The sequence below is a fragment of the Trachypithecus francoisi genome, unplaced genomic scaffold (genome assembly GCF_009764315.1).
Source record: "Trachypithecus francoisi isolate TF-2019V2 unplaced genomic scaffold, Tfra_2.0 Lachesis_group16, whole genome shotgun sequence".
NCBI lineage: Eukaryota > Metazoa > Chordata > Mammalia > Primates > Cercopithecidae > Trachypithecus > Trachypithecus francoisi.
The window spans coordinates 205,264-219,865 of NW_022681461.1; the positions used below are offsets into that span (position 1 = coordinate 205,264).

Below are 14,602 nucleotides of genomic sequence, written 5' to 3' on the forward strand. Positions count from 1 at the left end.
GACCAAGGCATTCATGTATCAAAAAATATGGAATACTTACCACTGCATACATGATACTAGAAATCCCACAGCTTCCCTGCACGCTGGCTGTGGCTTTCAGTTCAGTGACAGGAAACTGAGGCCAGAGAGGTAAAGAACTTGGCCTGAAGTCACATGGGGCACTGGGTGTTACTTGAAGCAGTTTTTTTCAGAAACGTCAGGGAGAAACATTACTCAGAGCCTCTCCCTCACACCCTGCAGATAGAGCTCTGAATCTCAGCACCTGTGAGTTGTTTCTTTTGAGCTTTTAAAAAACTCTTCCAGAATTGTGGAATGGGATCGTTTCAGTTAAAATGTCTGTTTTTAAAAATCCTGACCAATAATAAAAATCAAGAAGGTCCTATCATAGATTGCACACCTTTAAGGATTTCGTTGTGCTCTAATTGGTCTTATTGGACTAAATGATTTCTAAGGTCTTCCCTGGGACTTCAGTTTTGTGTTTCAAGTTTCGTATCCCTCTGAAAGCCATATATTTGGGTTAAACCAGTGAACTCTTTATTAGCAATAGGTATCTTTGTAGAATTTCTAGTAGTTTGGAAGGAGTTGAATGTACTAGAATCATAGCACGTATTTCAGCTGTTTTATTAGCATTCTCGCTAAGGGGAGTTGATTGTTCCAGTTTTAGTCATTATAATAGAGCCCTGTTTAATATTGCATGATCTGTGGGTTGCCATAAACTTGGTACAAATTGGAGTGCTGATATAACATGAAACGAAGCGCCTTGTCTGAATGTTGCTTTTGTTTTGCGTTTAACAAATTAGTATGTTGACATTTGTCACTGATGGATTCCATTATTTGCTGAAAGGGTTTTAGGGGGTTTGACAGCATGAATGGTTTGTCTTACAGACTTTTGAGAATTGATAAAAGCATCTTTGTTCTTTGTACAAAAGCACAACAGATATCGTATTGATGGACACACAAAAAGGGATGGCTTGTGTAGCTGCAACATAAAATAAACCAAGAAAATAATTTTTGAGTTGCTGCTTACTCTTTTATGTGATTTCTTCTTCTCATCCTTTTTTTCCCGATTAAAGAATGAGTTCTGTTCATCTCAATAACAACCTCAAGAGCAATCAGTAATCTTTCAGTAAAGTTAAAATATTGGCTTCTTTATGCTCTGCTTACATATTGTTTAAGGCAGATTATTTCAAAACGTTATAAACACAGTTATGGGATTGCATTAAATAACTGTTCCACATCCTGTGATAATGGAGGTGAGATGGGGGAGCAAGAAACTAAGCGTTCCATAAAATAAGAAAAAGGACTAAAATTTTATTTCAGATTCTAGCTTTATCAAAACGGTAAATAAACATGTTCTTCTGTCATTTTTGTAGTTATATTTAGAGGGATAGCCTTGTCATTCCAATGTACCTTCCTGTACATGTCATTGAGCCCTTATTGGAAGTTACTAACCTCACACTTTCGCCCCAGTCTTGCTAAAACCTGTTATAAAGTATACTCTGGGAAACACGTGCACACACGCTACACTCACAGAGGACTTCCAGCAAAAGCCTTGCTGGAAAGCTACAAACTATGAGATCTATCAATGATCAGATGGCAACACCCATCACTAACAACTGCCAACACTCAGACTGAAGCAGTCAGACACTGTGAGGAACCATCCATCATCCCTGTCATTTCTTCAGGGAGTGCAGAAGGCGCTGGGGGAGGGAGCCAGGGCCCTGCAGTGGACAGAAGTGACAGCAGACCATGCAGCAGAATGCAGATCCAAACATGACCTCCAGTTTCTACTGTGAAAATGTGGGAACCAAGACAGGGAAAGAAACAATAATTTAATAAAGAATAAAAAGGTAAAGAATTTTGTTGATCGGCTGGGCACGGTAGCTCACACTGATAATCCCAACACTTTGGGAGGCTGAGGTGGCAGGAGTTCAAGACCAGTCTGGGGAACATAGTGAGACCCTGTCTCTGGCTGGGCACAGTGGCTCACACCTGTAATTCCAGCACTTTACGAGGCTGAAGCAGGTGGATCACTTGAGCCCAGGAGATCAAGACCAGCCTGGGCAACATGGTGTGACTCTGTCTCTAAAAAAAAAAAAAAAAAAAAAAATGTAAAAATTAACCGGGTGTGGTGATGTACGCCTGTAGTCCCAGCTCTCAGGAGGCTGAGGTGGGAAGATTGTCTGAGCCAAGGAGGTTGAGGCAGCAGTGAGCCACTGCACTCCAGCCTGTGTGACAGAGTGAGACCCGGTCTCAAATAATAATAATAAGAAGAAGAAGAAGAATATAAACCCCTCTCAATAAAGATTTTGATAAAATTAACCAGATCCCAGCTACTCAGGACGCTGAGGTAGGAGGATTGCTTAAGCCCAGGAGTTCAAGGTTACAGTAAACTGATTGCGCCACTGCACTCCAATCTGGGTAAGAGAGTGAGACCTTGTCTCTAAAAACTTAAAAAATATTTTCGTTTATTGAATGTCTCTTCCTGCTACACTGTGACCTCCCTAAGGACCCCAGTCCACATCAGTTTGGTTTGCTAATGTATCCCAAGCCCCCAGCACAGAGCATGGCAATGTAGGCTCTCAGTTAATATTTGCTGAATCAATGAGTGGTGCAGCAGCACTGTCCACCTTCTGTGTCCTGTTTGCCCAACCCAGTCTTGGACTTAGGTGTGTGTTCCCCGAATGGAATCACCTGGGGAACCACAGACACAGAGCTGTTCCCCGCACGTGTACATCCCACTGATACCAGAAAGGAGAGGTGGGCCCGAGTTTGGGCTCTGCTGCGTCACTGGCCTGCTGTTCCAGGTCGGAATTTTCCTCTTTCTGAGGCCACCACCCTCACAAAGCTGTTGAGATTCAATGAAAAAGAGAGGAAAGATGGATAGGAAGGGCCCCTAGAAATAAGGATATTACTAATTTCCTAAGGAAAGTACAGTCTTATGAGTGACATCACCATATTTTAAAATCAGACGCACTGGTTTCCTGAAGACACAGGGAAGACCCACAGCTGCAGGCATGTGCGGGGCACGTGAACAACCCTGCTCTGCAATTTCGGCACACTGCTTCTCAGGCTTCTCTAGAAAGGAGGAAACGCAAGAGCTGAGAGACCCAGAGGCTGGTGTCCGCATCAAGGGCAGCTGCCATGTTAGCCGTCTTGTGTGTGTAGACAGTGTTGGCCTCAGAGACCAGCCAGGAGAAGGCCGGGTGGGCACAGAGTCAAGTGTCAGGTTGTTTCCCGTGGGAAAAGGTGTAAGGAGGAAAGGACTGCCTGCATTTTTGCCCCTTTACACACATGCGTGCGTACACACACATGCACACCTCCCCCACACCAGCCTCCCCAGAGCCTCTTCCAAAGCACCATCTCCAGCCTCAGGGGCCAGCAGTCAAGTGCAATTCTCCTTCCAGGCATCTGGAGGCTCCCTTGCAGCAACCCCTCTTCAGACTGGAATTAGAGGCATGTCCCTCTCAACAGCTGACCAAGGTGCAGGCAGCTAGCTGGCTTTGTGAAGGCAGCATGGCCTGCAGGGAGGGCCGCCCCGCAAATCCAAGGGCAAGATGAGTCCCCAGTCTGCTCTGGGCCTCTTTCCTCATTTGCTCTTTGGAGGTGGAGGTTACTCTAAGTGCCCTTCAAATTCCTTTCCAGCTCTAGTCTTTGAACTCCTGGTTTCTTCCTTTCCAACTTATGGAAATTATTTTCCCCACTTTTCCTGAGAGGGGAAGTGTAAGACACCAGGCTGTCTCTGACAACTGCCAAAGTGGCCGTTTTTTAATGGAAAATCAGCTTCCTTCTCAGGTTGCTTAACAGAGCAGAAGCTTCTCGAGAACAGAGAAGCCTAATGTTTCCCTCTGGTTTTTTGACGTCATTTGCCTGTGGGTGGGTTCCCATCCGCTGCCACCTCTCCAACCACACTAAATTTTATTGCGCAGATTTTAAAAACACACCTTGGTGCGGCAGGCCACCGAAAGAAGCGATGTCGCCCAGAAGCCCTGCTGTTAAGCTGTGGCAGAGAGAGCTTTGGTCCAGTCTCTGACTGTGCCAGGATCCCATCCCACAGAGTCAATTCTCCATCCTCCCCTTCTTGGCCCCTCGCCAGTAAAAGCGGAATGTTCACTTGACACTGTCTCATGAGGGATTTGAAGAATCAGTTCTGAACACTGACTGGAAAGCACTTATCCATCTAAGAGAAAGCATAAGAAGTGGGGAAGGGAAAAGGGAGCTGACATTTGTGGGATGTTTGCTGTGTGCCAGGTACTGGGTTGTCTACTTGACTTTCATTCTTTCCTTTAACTCTGCTTTGTAATTATCATACACAAAACCGTCAAATGGTTTAGGCTGCTGAGAGTCTAAAGCTTATCAAGAAGACAGTGGCCATGCAGAGGCAGAGAGGGGAAACCAGACCTCCCATAAGCCCCCAGGAAGCTAAATACCTTTGGCATACTTCACACCACCCATGCAAAGTTTAAAAATCTAATCATGTCCATTTGCAATGCACAGATAAGGGGCACTGGAAGTATATTCACCAATACAAATATGTTGGTGCTTTCGAATGTCAGAGAGTTCAGCTGAGTGGCTGCAAATCTCGTCACTGATAAATAACAGACATGTTCATCTTATTCCAATATTTTCCTTTCTAACTTAAAAATAACTTTGTCATTTCTCCTGGTACGTTTTGAGGTGATTAGTCTTAAAATGTGTCATGGGTGGTAAATTCAGGAGAACTGAGCTTGGCCTCCAAAATAAGCAATGTTCCCCATGACATTATGGAGTGAAAACACACGCTTGCTTTGGTCTTGCCTGGTCTGAGGCTTCGTAACGTGAGCAGCGTTCACGGTGAGGCCGTGCATGGAACTCACGCCACACGGGAGCTGTGACTCAGGTCTCTTCTCCGAAGGGGTGAGGTGATGGCTATTAATATTTTATTTCATACATTGTAGTGTTTGCAGAAGCAAACATATTGTAGTTAAGGTTACGCGCATTGAGCACCAGCATAATCCAGTTTTTCTTTCCACCAGGCTTTTTTCACACAGATGTGTTCAACCCAAAGGTGAATTTTTGGAGCCTTAAAAAAAGAAAAAGAAAAAAAAGAATGAATGAGAACATTTGAAAACAATTAGGTAAACCATTATAGTTGTACAACTGTGAACAGATGACAGCTTTTATACTTGGAAAATAGTATGAAGTGTTTTCTTTTCTTTCTTTGTGGTTATTTTCCTCTCACATGAAAGTGGTCAGCCAACCACCAAAATAAACAAAAGGAACGATGAGGCTGAAGCTTAAGGGTAGCCATTTGTCAGCAGAAGTAAAGGCCAAGTGTTCCCAGAAAGAAGGCGCCACAGTCAGCTGCTGTGGCAGGAGTGGCATCCATCTCCAAAGCCTGTGTGTGACTGCGCAGGGTGGCACACGCTGACGTCTGCCCTAGATCCCCACAAGCCTCTAGCTCAGGGTGAGTCACCACTTTCAGCCAAGGGGTGTCTGCTGGTTCTGAGGTGACCGGGCCTTTGTAAAAGGGTTTTGACGGAAATACCTTGCAGACTCAGGGCTGAGTCCGCCATGGCACATATCTGCTCCCACCCCGTGGGATGAAGGCTGTAGCTCGCCGGGTCCTGCTTTCTCATCTGAGAATGGGAGGGGTAGGGCCTCTCAGAGCCCTTCTATATCAAGTTTTCTGGGGATCCAGAACCAGCCCCACTCCAGCCCCACTCCTTCCCAAGCTAGCACGAGCACATCTGTCCTCCCCAGACTGTCTCCCCCATTTCAGTTGCGGCAGAACTGCTGTGAGCCAGACCTGTGCAGGCTTTGGAATCGGATCGCTGCCCAGATGGACGCTTCTTCCCCTGAACTAGTTTTCTCCTGGGCAGCCCTCTGTACATTCTCACCTTTCCTCTGCGCCGCTAGTCCTGCATCAGAAGCAGCCGGTGCTCCTTCCCAGAGCCCTCTCTGGCAGACTGTGAATAGCGTGGGCCATGCCTCTTCACCTGAGGAGAGAGGCTCTGAAGCAGGCCCTGCACTCGGGTGCAGAAGCATCCGGCACCTGTGGCAGACTGGTCATCTGAACCCTGCTACCCGGGTAGGACCCCAGCTTCCTTGCCCTCTGGCTTCCGAGCCAGGGCTGGGTCTCGGGCAGGGTCTCGGGCAGCCTGGTAGCACGCAGCACATCAGCCGCAGACCTTCTTGGGCTCCCTCAAGGGTAGGACCTGATGCTACTGCAGTCTCCCTGCTGTGGGCATGCCTCTGCTTTTGCTGTTGACTTGAGGATGTGCTTTTAACCGAATGCACCTGGCTTCACACTGAGTGGGCGAAGGACAGAGGGCTCACTGGTCTAGGGTCCAGCTCTTTCGGAGGACAGCTGACCGTCTTTGGCCCCAGGGCCATTCTCTGCACTTTTACATGATGAGATGCAGCAGTGTTTCCAACTCTGTCGCTTGAGAAGTGTGGACATTTCCCTAGTTCCTAACACATCTGCAGGGAAGGATCTTGCGGGAGGGGCAGTCTATTAGGATGAGCTATATGAAATTGCCCATGGTTTGAAGTTGGAAAGGGTCACGTATTGCATTTTATATAGTTCAACCTAAAGGTCAAAAAGGTGGAGGAATGTCGGCCTCCTTGTGATGTCATGTTTACCGGATAAGCATCCTGGGGTTTTACCTAGGGTATGTAATACAGTATTTGTGTCTATAGCAAAGAGTATTATTGTAGATACTACAATCATTACTACTTAAGGTATTATCACACTGCTACATGAGCTCACTTTAGAAACAATTGATAGAGACAGAGGGAAGACTATCTATCCCCTGGGAGGCCCCAGTGCCTTGGCCCTGGCCCCTGGTCTTTGCCTTTGGAACTAGAGGTTTCAAATGAGCTCTCCTCTACCCCCATTCTTGTCCTCCCTGCTTTGAAACAGGACACCTCTGGCCAGTGGGCTTCGTTTTGGAGATAAGAGATGTTGGGTGATCAATGGCCTCAGACAGCGTAGCTGTCACAGTTTCGTTTTTTAAATGTCATGGTGATAAAGCCATTTGCTAATGAAAAGGGTGGGATCCATTGCCCTAGTGGCCCCATTCACATCCATGCTGTCACCGTCTAACCCAGATTTCTCAGAGCAGCCACTGGCTTGGTGTCGTAGCTGAATGATGTCACTTCAAGCATCACGTAATTTTCCAGCTGGCTAGGATGGAAAAGGGGTTTATTATTGTGGCATGTTTTTCACAGTGTCTAAAAAAAATGAAGCAGACAGGGCTATATGACAGGATCCGGTTCTGTTTTCACAGGTGTGTCTGAAGGCCACAAGGTACCTTTCACGTGCAATAGAAATGTGACTCTGTGGCAAAAGAAACTTTTTTCAAAAAGCTTGTCTCAAGAGATTTTAAATATGTATGCATAATTAATGTTGGAAATTGGCCTCAAATACATTAAACTCAAAAGACTAGGAGCTGGGCTGCCGAGACCCTGGTCTCAGTTCTGTCCCTACTGACAGAGCTCTGACTTCATCTTTGCCTTAGTTTCTCCATGGAAAAGATGGACCTCCCAGGGTATTTGTCTGTTTTTAGCTTTTCATTTGGTGTAATACATGCAGAAAAGTATACATCTTAGCATACAGCTTGTTGGATACAAACCGTAGACATCCCTGTCACCAGCACCCCAGAGGACCCCATGCCTCTTCCAGCCAACCACACACACAAAGACTTCCAGCAGCATGGATTTCAGCCCAGTGAGACCGGGTCCGACTTCCGACCTGACGAACTGTAAAACAGTAAATTTGTGTTTTCAGGCCACCGTGCTTGTGGTCCTCTGTTACAGCTGCCCTAGGAAACCAATGCACTGATGCTGCTGGTAAGAGGGAGAGCCAGGAGTTGACCCCCAGCTCTGTCCCCAAAGACCGAGTTCTTAAAAACCAGCAGGATAAATAGTACCGCTGCTGGCTTTGTTAGGTGTTTGGTCATCGGTGAGGGTATGAAGGTAGAATGAAAGTGCAGATGCTAGCCAGCGTGCGGTTAAGTTGGGTACTAGGTAGCCAGTGTCTTTGAGGTACTCTGACTTGCCCAGCCCCCGACCCCCATGCTCAGAATGTCCCCTGCCTGGAAAGAGGGAATGTGATATGTTACTAACACTTCAGTGTGAGTTGAGTGCATTATCTCTTCCTAAAGTGTCTGTGTTCTAAAAGATGACCTGAGCGATGACTTTCTACTATTTATGAGAAAGAGGGCTACACTAGGGGGCCATGGCTGACCGTGTGAGACCCAATTCCTTGTCCATCTTCCACTGTAGAGTCAGAAAACACTAAAAAGCATCTTTCCCATGCTGCCTTACAGAGACTAAAGAGTAGGAATAGCTAGCGGGATAGCTAGCAGAGACTACAGCGTAGGAATCTCAGCTGTGGGCTCCCTGGGAGAAGTTGCTTTCCTGATAAAAGGGATCGTTGTTGCTGGCACAGCGCATTTCTGTCATGTTAAACACGAACATGGTGCATGGAGTTGTAGTGGCCAACCTGCAAGCACGAGGAATGAAGTGTACACAGGAAGGATGGGGAGTGGGAGTAGAGCAAGTCCTCCAGCTCCCACTGCACTGCCAGTCACTGCACCAGCCCCAGCAAGGCCTTGTCACTCCAGAGGTCTTGTTTCAAGAAAGGAAAAACCTCTCCAGTGTGTGCCAGTGTTCATTGTATTTTCTGTTACTTGCAGCTGAATACATTCCAAACAGGCCAAGGTGCCTTTCAGATCACAAAAAGGTAACCACCTAGGAATGGGGACGTGGGCAGGCAGAATTCTTTAGAATGAAAGGAATTCCTGGGATCCTTGCCCACACTTTCACCACGGTGAACACATGCAAGGAATGATGAGTCAAGGGAACCATCCGGAGAAATGGGATTGAGCTATAGATAACCAGTAAACCTGATGCATTCCATTAGGCGAGAAGAAATAGAAGGCTCATAATTTTATATGAAAAGGTTAGTTAAAATCAGGAAACTTTGGAGAGCCTTTTATTTATTTATTTTTGTTTCTGGTGAGGTTTATTACCTTTCAGAGGGACATGCTGTTAAGTTGAGTACCTCTGAGAACGACCATCTGTCACATATTTTCCAGGACCACCCTGGGAAATACGAGGCATATTGTTTCCTTATCTCAACAAGCGTGCCGTGTTGGTCTATCCATGGAGTCATAATTTGAGATTAGGAAATATGCTATCATTCTTAAAAGCTCAATTATTTAAGAATCTCCAATAGCCAGGTGATCCCTTCTACTTAGTGGTATTTATTGATACAGATGAGTACTTTGAAAAATTAAGAGAGACGTTTACTTTGTAAGCTACCACTAAGACGGTCTCTGACCGGATAAAGATAACTGGAGCAGACGAGTCTGTTTAACAAAGGTGGTGATATATATTGTGGCAGCTGCCCCCTTACAGCCAAGGGAGAACAATTAGCGAATTCATTCGTTTAATTCATGAATTTTCCTTCTATTTACACTTTAAACAAACATGCCAGTTGTTTGCTTAGTTAACAAGCTCTGCCTTCATTATAAGCCATTAGTGGCTAGTAATAATTGAAACTGTGTTTGGATTTCAAAAATACAGAAATAAACCCAATTAATTTCACCCTTAGTAATATGGAATTTGTCTGATTGACCTGAGCTAGGCAGAAGTTTGTGTCTTTGCCTTTTGCATGAAGGGTTTGCTAAATCATTTTCTAGCCATAAACAGGAATTTCTCATAAGAAAAAACTAAACAAAACAGGTTAAATCTTAATGCTTATAAGGAGCCAGGCACCAATATAAATTAGTGAATGGGTTGGATAGAGCATCCTCTGAGAAACACTTGGTCTACTTTTGATGGAGACATGGACATAAGAAATATTTCACTTTTTATCCTGTGATAAGAAGGAAAGAACCACACCATGATTATAAATGACAAGGAGGCTCAGCCAGTGGCAGGGAGACAGGAGGGAGAAGTTGGGACCACAGCAAACTGGAGACCCCAAGCCGTGTCTGAAAGGACCAGCTCCGATTCAGCTGCAGTTACTACATAAGAATGCAGGCCTGTGATGAGGGACTCCCAAGCGTTTTTTGCCTGCTTCTCGGATTTCACCAGGATGAATCATAACAGGGACCTGATAAATTCCTATCTTTGAAATGCTCTGTACTGCTTATTATTGTTCTTAGGAAATGATAAAATATTGCCCTTTGGCATTAGACGTGTGTGTGTGTGTGAACAGAATAAATATGTGTCCACTTCTAAAAAAGACCTGGGCCTAGTGTGGCCACATCTTCCAAATTTTTAATGTAATTTGAAAATCTGGATTTCTGAGAAATGAGAAAGGGGGCGACTCTAGGGTGCCATGGCTGACCGTGTGAGACCCGGTTCCTTGTCCACCCTCCACTGTAGAGTCAGAAAACACCAAGAAGCATCTTTCCCGTGCTGCCTTACAACTAGCAGAGACCAATCCCAGCTATCTCCCATAGCTGAGATTCCTATCAGTCTTTATAAATGGGAAGTTTGTAAATCTTGGCAGTGAGTTTTTGCTATTTAAGCTGATGCTGTGCAGCCACCACAGTGCAGTTCAGCAGCTCTCAGAGTTGTGGTCTCTGGACCGGCCACATTAGCATTGCCCGGGAACTTCACAGAAAGACAGGTTCCTGGGCCCCACCCGGGCCTCCTGACACAAACTCTCTTGGGATGAGGCCCAGAGCTCTGTTTTAACAAGCCTTTCAGGTGGGGCTGCCAGCTTTTAGCACATATTTCATGGAACATACACCAAAAAAATTATTCGTTGTTTATCTGAAATTCAGATTTGACTGCATGTGCTGTTTTCTTATCTAGCAGACCTACCTCCAGGTGCTTCTGATACACGCTGGTGTTGATCAAGCAAAACATGTGTATGAGCCAGGCTGCTTGTGTTTGAATCTGCTTTGACACATACTGACCCTGGGATTTTAGGCAAGTGACATAATTTCTGTGTGGCTCGGTTTACTTCCATGTAAAATAGGCACGATAATAATTTCTTCCTCGTGGGGTGGTTGCTGGAATTGAATGAGTTAGCGAACATAAAATACAACTTTTCCTGGGATAAATAATATATGTGTTTAGTATCATCATTATTTTATTTTTCTTTTCTTTTCTTCTCTAATCATCACCACTGCTGCCACCACCCAGCCGCGAGGGAATACGAGAACTCATCTTCCTTCAATTCTTTTTTCCTGGATCTTTGATTTAGCAGAATTGATTCTAATGTGCTACTCCCCAAGGCCACTCTGTTGCTTGTTCCTACCCAGAGTTACCCTTGCTTTGAAATCTAGGTGACAGTGTGGAGGTCTGGCAGGGAACCCACACTTGCCTCCACCCCGACGTCCTGCTGCCTGAACTCTGTCAGCCAGCAGTGCCTCTGTGGTGCTCACGCCTCTTGGACAGACCAGCCTTGCTTCTCCATTTCTGCTTTCACCAGCCCAGCAGGGCAAGTCAGCAGCTTCCTGACCTTGTCTTGGGTTTTCAGATTCGCAGCGGGCCTGACTGGGTCTTGGATTCTTGCTATCAGTTGGGGAAATAATGAATGCCTTCCTCAGCAATTAAATTCTCAGTACATTTTGGGAAATCCCTGCAACTTTTTCCAGACAAGGAACATGGGAAGATTTGATTTGTGGACCCAAAGAGTGTATTTAAAAGGAAAGCACTCACCAAATTGTCCTTGCCGAGAATGGCTGCAAGCTGCCCCAGCGCGTCCCTCCATAAAGCAGCCCTCCAGGCCTCCACACCACCACACGTGACAGACTTGTGCTTGCCGTGAAAACCACCAGGATGAGCTATTACGGCTCTCAGTTGTGCCATTTTATTGCTATTCTGGGAATGGAGCAAAACACATTATTTTATTAAATAAAGATTTTCCCTGTATCACAGTGGAGGCTAATTTTATTAGCTCTTTTTATGGGAACAAACATCATCGCCCTGATTCAGGGAGGACGGAGGTGGGGGCCGTGGGGAGGTGAGGGAGTGGAATCACATTTTGTCATCTGCGCGCTCCAATGAGGCTGCCGACATGGTTTAATTGGTTACTCACTTTAATTACTTACTTACCAGAAGAGTTCCCCAGATCCTGCAGAAAATACACAGCTTTCATTCATAAGTAATTTATAGATGATTCAAAAGACATGTTCAGAGCCAGGCTCACGCCTGTAATCCCAGCACTTTGGGAGGCCGAGGCAGGCAGATCACGAGGTCAGGAGATCAAAACCAGCCTGGGCAACATGGTAAAACCCCCATCTCTACTAAAAATACAAAAATTAGCTGGGCATGGTGGAGGGCGCCTATAGTCCCAGCTACTTAGGAGGCTGAGGCAGGAGAATGGCATGAACCCGGGAGGCAGAGCTTGCAGTGAGCGCCAGTGCACTCCAGCCTGGGCAACACAGCAAGACTCTGTCTCAAAGAAAAATAAAAAAAGACATGTTTGGTTACAATAAATATTTGTTCATTTTGTGTGGGTATGGGTGTGTCCCCTGGTAACCAAAATCTATAGTCTCCAAAATGTGTAACTAAATGAATAGAATGTTCAAAATTTGTTCAAAAACAAATTTTTTGTTCTCATCTATGAGATTCTGGAACGTTTAAGGCAGAACATGTACTGTCAGATTCAGAGAGGGAAAGGAGTCCAAATGTAGTTGAAAAACTCAGTAAAATGCTGTTCCTACCTCTGATTCTTTAGCTTTGAAACCTGAGACTTTCACGTGCAGCTTTTTTGATGACCATAACCAGCAGAACCGGCCCCCACCCCCACCCCCAGGCTGAGGCAGAGCAGCCAAGGCAGGTGCCTGGTTCCGTGTGCAGGGCCGAGGTCTCCACCGCGTTCTCTGTTCTCTCTGGATGTGCTGCCCGGTTCGGTGTGCGGGGCCGAGGTCTCCACCGCGTTCTCTGTTCTCTCTGGATGTGCTGCCAGGGGTCAGAGGTGATGTATCCGCTGCCCTGCTGGGCGGCAGCCGAGCCTTCCGCATGGTCTGCAGAGCTGCCACCGAGCCAGAGGTGGTCTCTGTGTTTCCTGGAGTCAAAGTGGTCTCCATGTTTTGTTGTTGCCATGCTGCTTTTCCTGCTAGCAACAGGCCACGGCTAACGCTAAAGCAGGTGGGGAAGCTGGCCAGTGTTTTGTGTCCCCAGCCTCCTCTTCCGCCCTCATGCCTCTCTCCTCCCCATTGTCATCTGTGCTCTGCTTTGGAGCCTTTCCCTGGCCCCCATGAGCTCCCACCTTGAACCTTGCTAGGATCCAGGTATCCCTCATTTGCATCTCCATGTGACCTGAAACCGTGAGGCTCCTCTGAGAGCACTTCGAAGTTAAACCAGATCATAAAGCTGGAGCTCCTGGCCTCGGCGTCGCTGTTTGCTTCCCTGGCGTAGCTGCCCACTTCCCTGTAGTATCACTGCCACGCCTCTACCGCAGTTTCTCTCTCCATCTTGTCAGCTGCCTCCCCAGCTTGTCTTCTGGGTCCCTCCTGCTTTCTCTGTCTCCCGCCTTTTGTTGCCCGCGTCTGCTTCCCTCAGCCTGTCGGCCTGTTTTGTAATGCGCTTCCTTCGTCTTGTTTTCTTCCCTCATCTTTCCATCTGCTTCATTCATCTCCATCTTTATTTCCCTTATCTGCTCCCCAGCTCCTTTCTCTGCTTTTCTCCTTGTCTACTTCCCTGTCTTTTCATGTTTCCCCATCTCATTCTCTACGGCCCGAATTTTGTTATCTTCTTGCCTCCTGTAGCCCTTTGAGTTTGTGACCTGCTTTAAACCATCTCTACTTGAAAAGAATACAAGGCTTTAGCGAAAACAGATGACAGGTGGGGAACCAGGGAGAGGTAGACTCGTGTGTCACCCTCCTGGGGACAGACCTAAGTACCTTTGTAAGGGCTTGTCTAACACATGTCCCTGTGACCCACTGGAGACTCCCAGTGTAGAACAGGGTTATGAGGAACTAGGCACTGCTCTTCGGGGGCATCAGCAGTGGAGTAGTGATGCCCCCCATGGCCTCTGTACCCCTATTTCCTACCTTCCTCTCACTAGGAAGAGGCCTGCTCACCTTGGGCCAGTTCTGGCTGTGACGTAGATTGAGGGAACAGAGGTCTCAGGATGTGCGTGGTTGATAGCTTCCCATTGGTGCCTCCTGAAGACAGAGCTCCTGGGAGAGTAATGATTGTGAAGCCCATGGGCTTGAGCTGGCACAGAGGGACGGGAGTCCAGAGGCCACAGGTCTAAACCCAGCGACACTGGAAAGAGTGGGTCAGAGTGAGGCTTTAGAGTCCGGACTGTGTTTAGAGTCCAGGCTTGAGCTCCAGTCTTGGCTCTGTTGCTTGCCAGCTGTGTGACCTTGGGCTAGTCAGTCTCCCTCTCTGCACCCCACTTTCCTCATGTATAAAATGAGATCATAAAATCAAATAATAGCACCATCCTGAGGTTGTGGGTAGAGCAGTGAGATGGCATGTATAAAATGCGGTGCCTGGCACGCCACAGACACTGAGCAGTGAGTCTTTAGGAGAAGATGTTTGGGTACAGGAATAAGGAATGTGGCCTGGGGCTTTCCTCAGTCTCTCTTCCGTAGTCACATTCGAGTCAAAATTCATTTAGGCAAATGAGTGGATGTTTTGC

At 46.6% G+C, this 14,602-nt stretch overlaps 1 protein-coding gene and 1 long non-coding RNA gene across 31 annotated transcripts in view; one reads left to right on the forward strand and one right to left on the reverse strand.

The window, feature by feature from the left end:
* Positions 1-14,602, forward strand: part of AOPEP (aminopeptidase O (putative)) — a 378,597-nt gene that overhangs the window by 183,602 nt on the left and 180,393 nt on the right. The gene's annotated exons all lie outside the window — the stretch shown is intronic.
* Positions 6,925-12,853, reverse strand: LOC117098268. 2 transcript variants are annotated; one of them, XR_004443295.1, is made up of 4 exons: positions 12,675-12,853; positions 11,668-11,829; positions 10,825-11,015; positions 6,925-7,168 (listed from the first exon to the last, which is right to left on the reverse strand). It is a non-coding gene; the product is annotated as an uncharacterized LOC117098268 (long non-coding RNA). The 2 variants fall into 2 exon arrangements; XR_004443294.1 differs by having other exon boundaries at positions 7,153-7,215.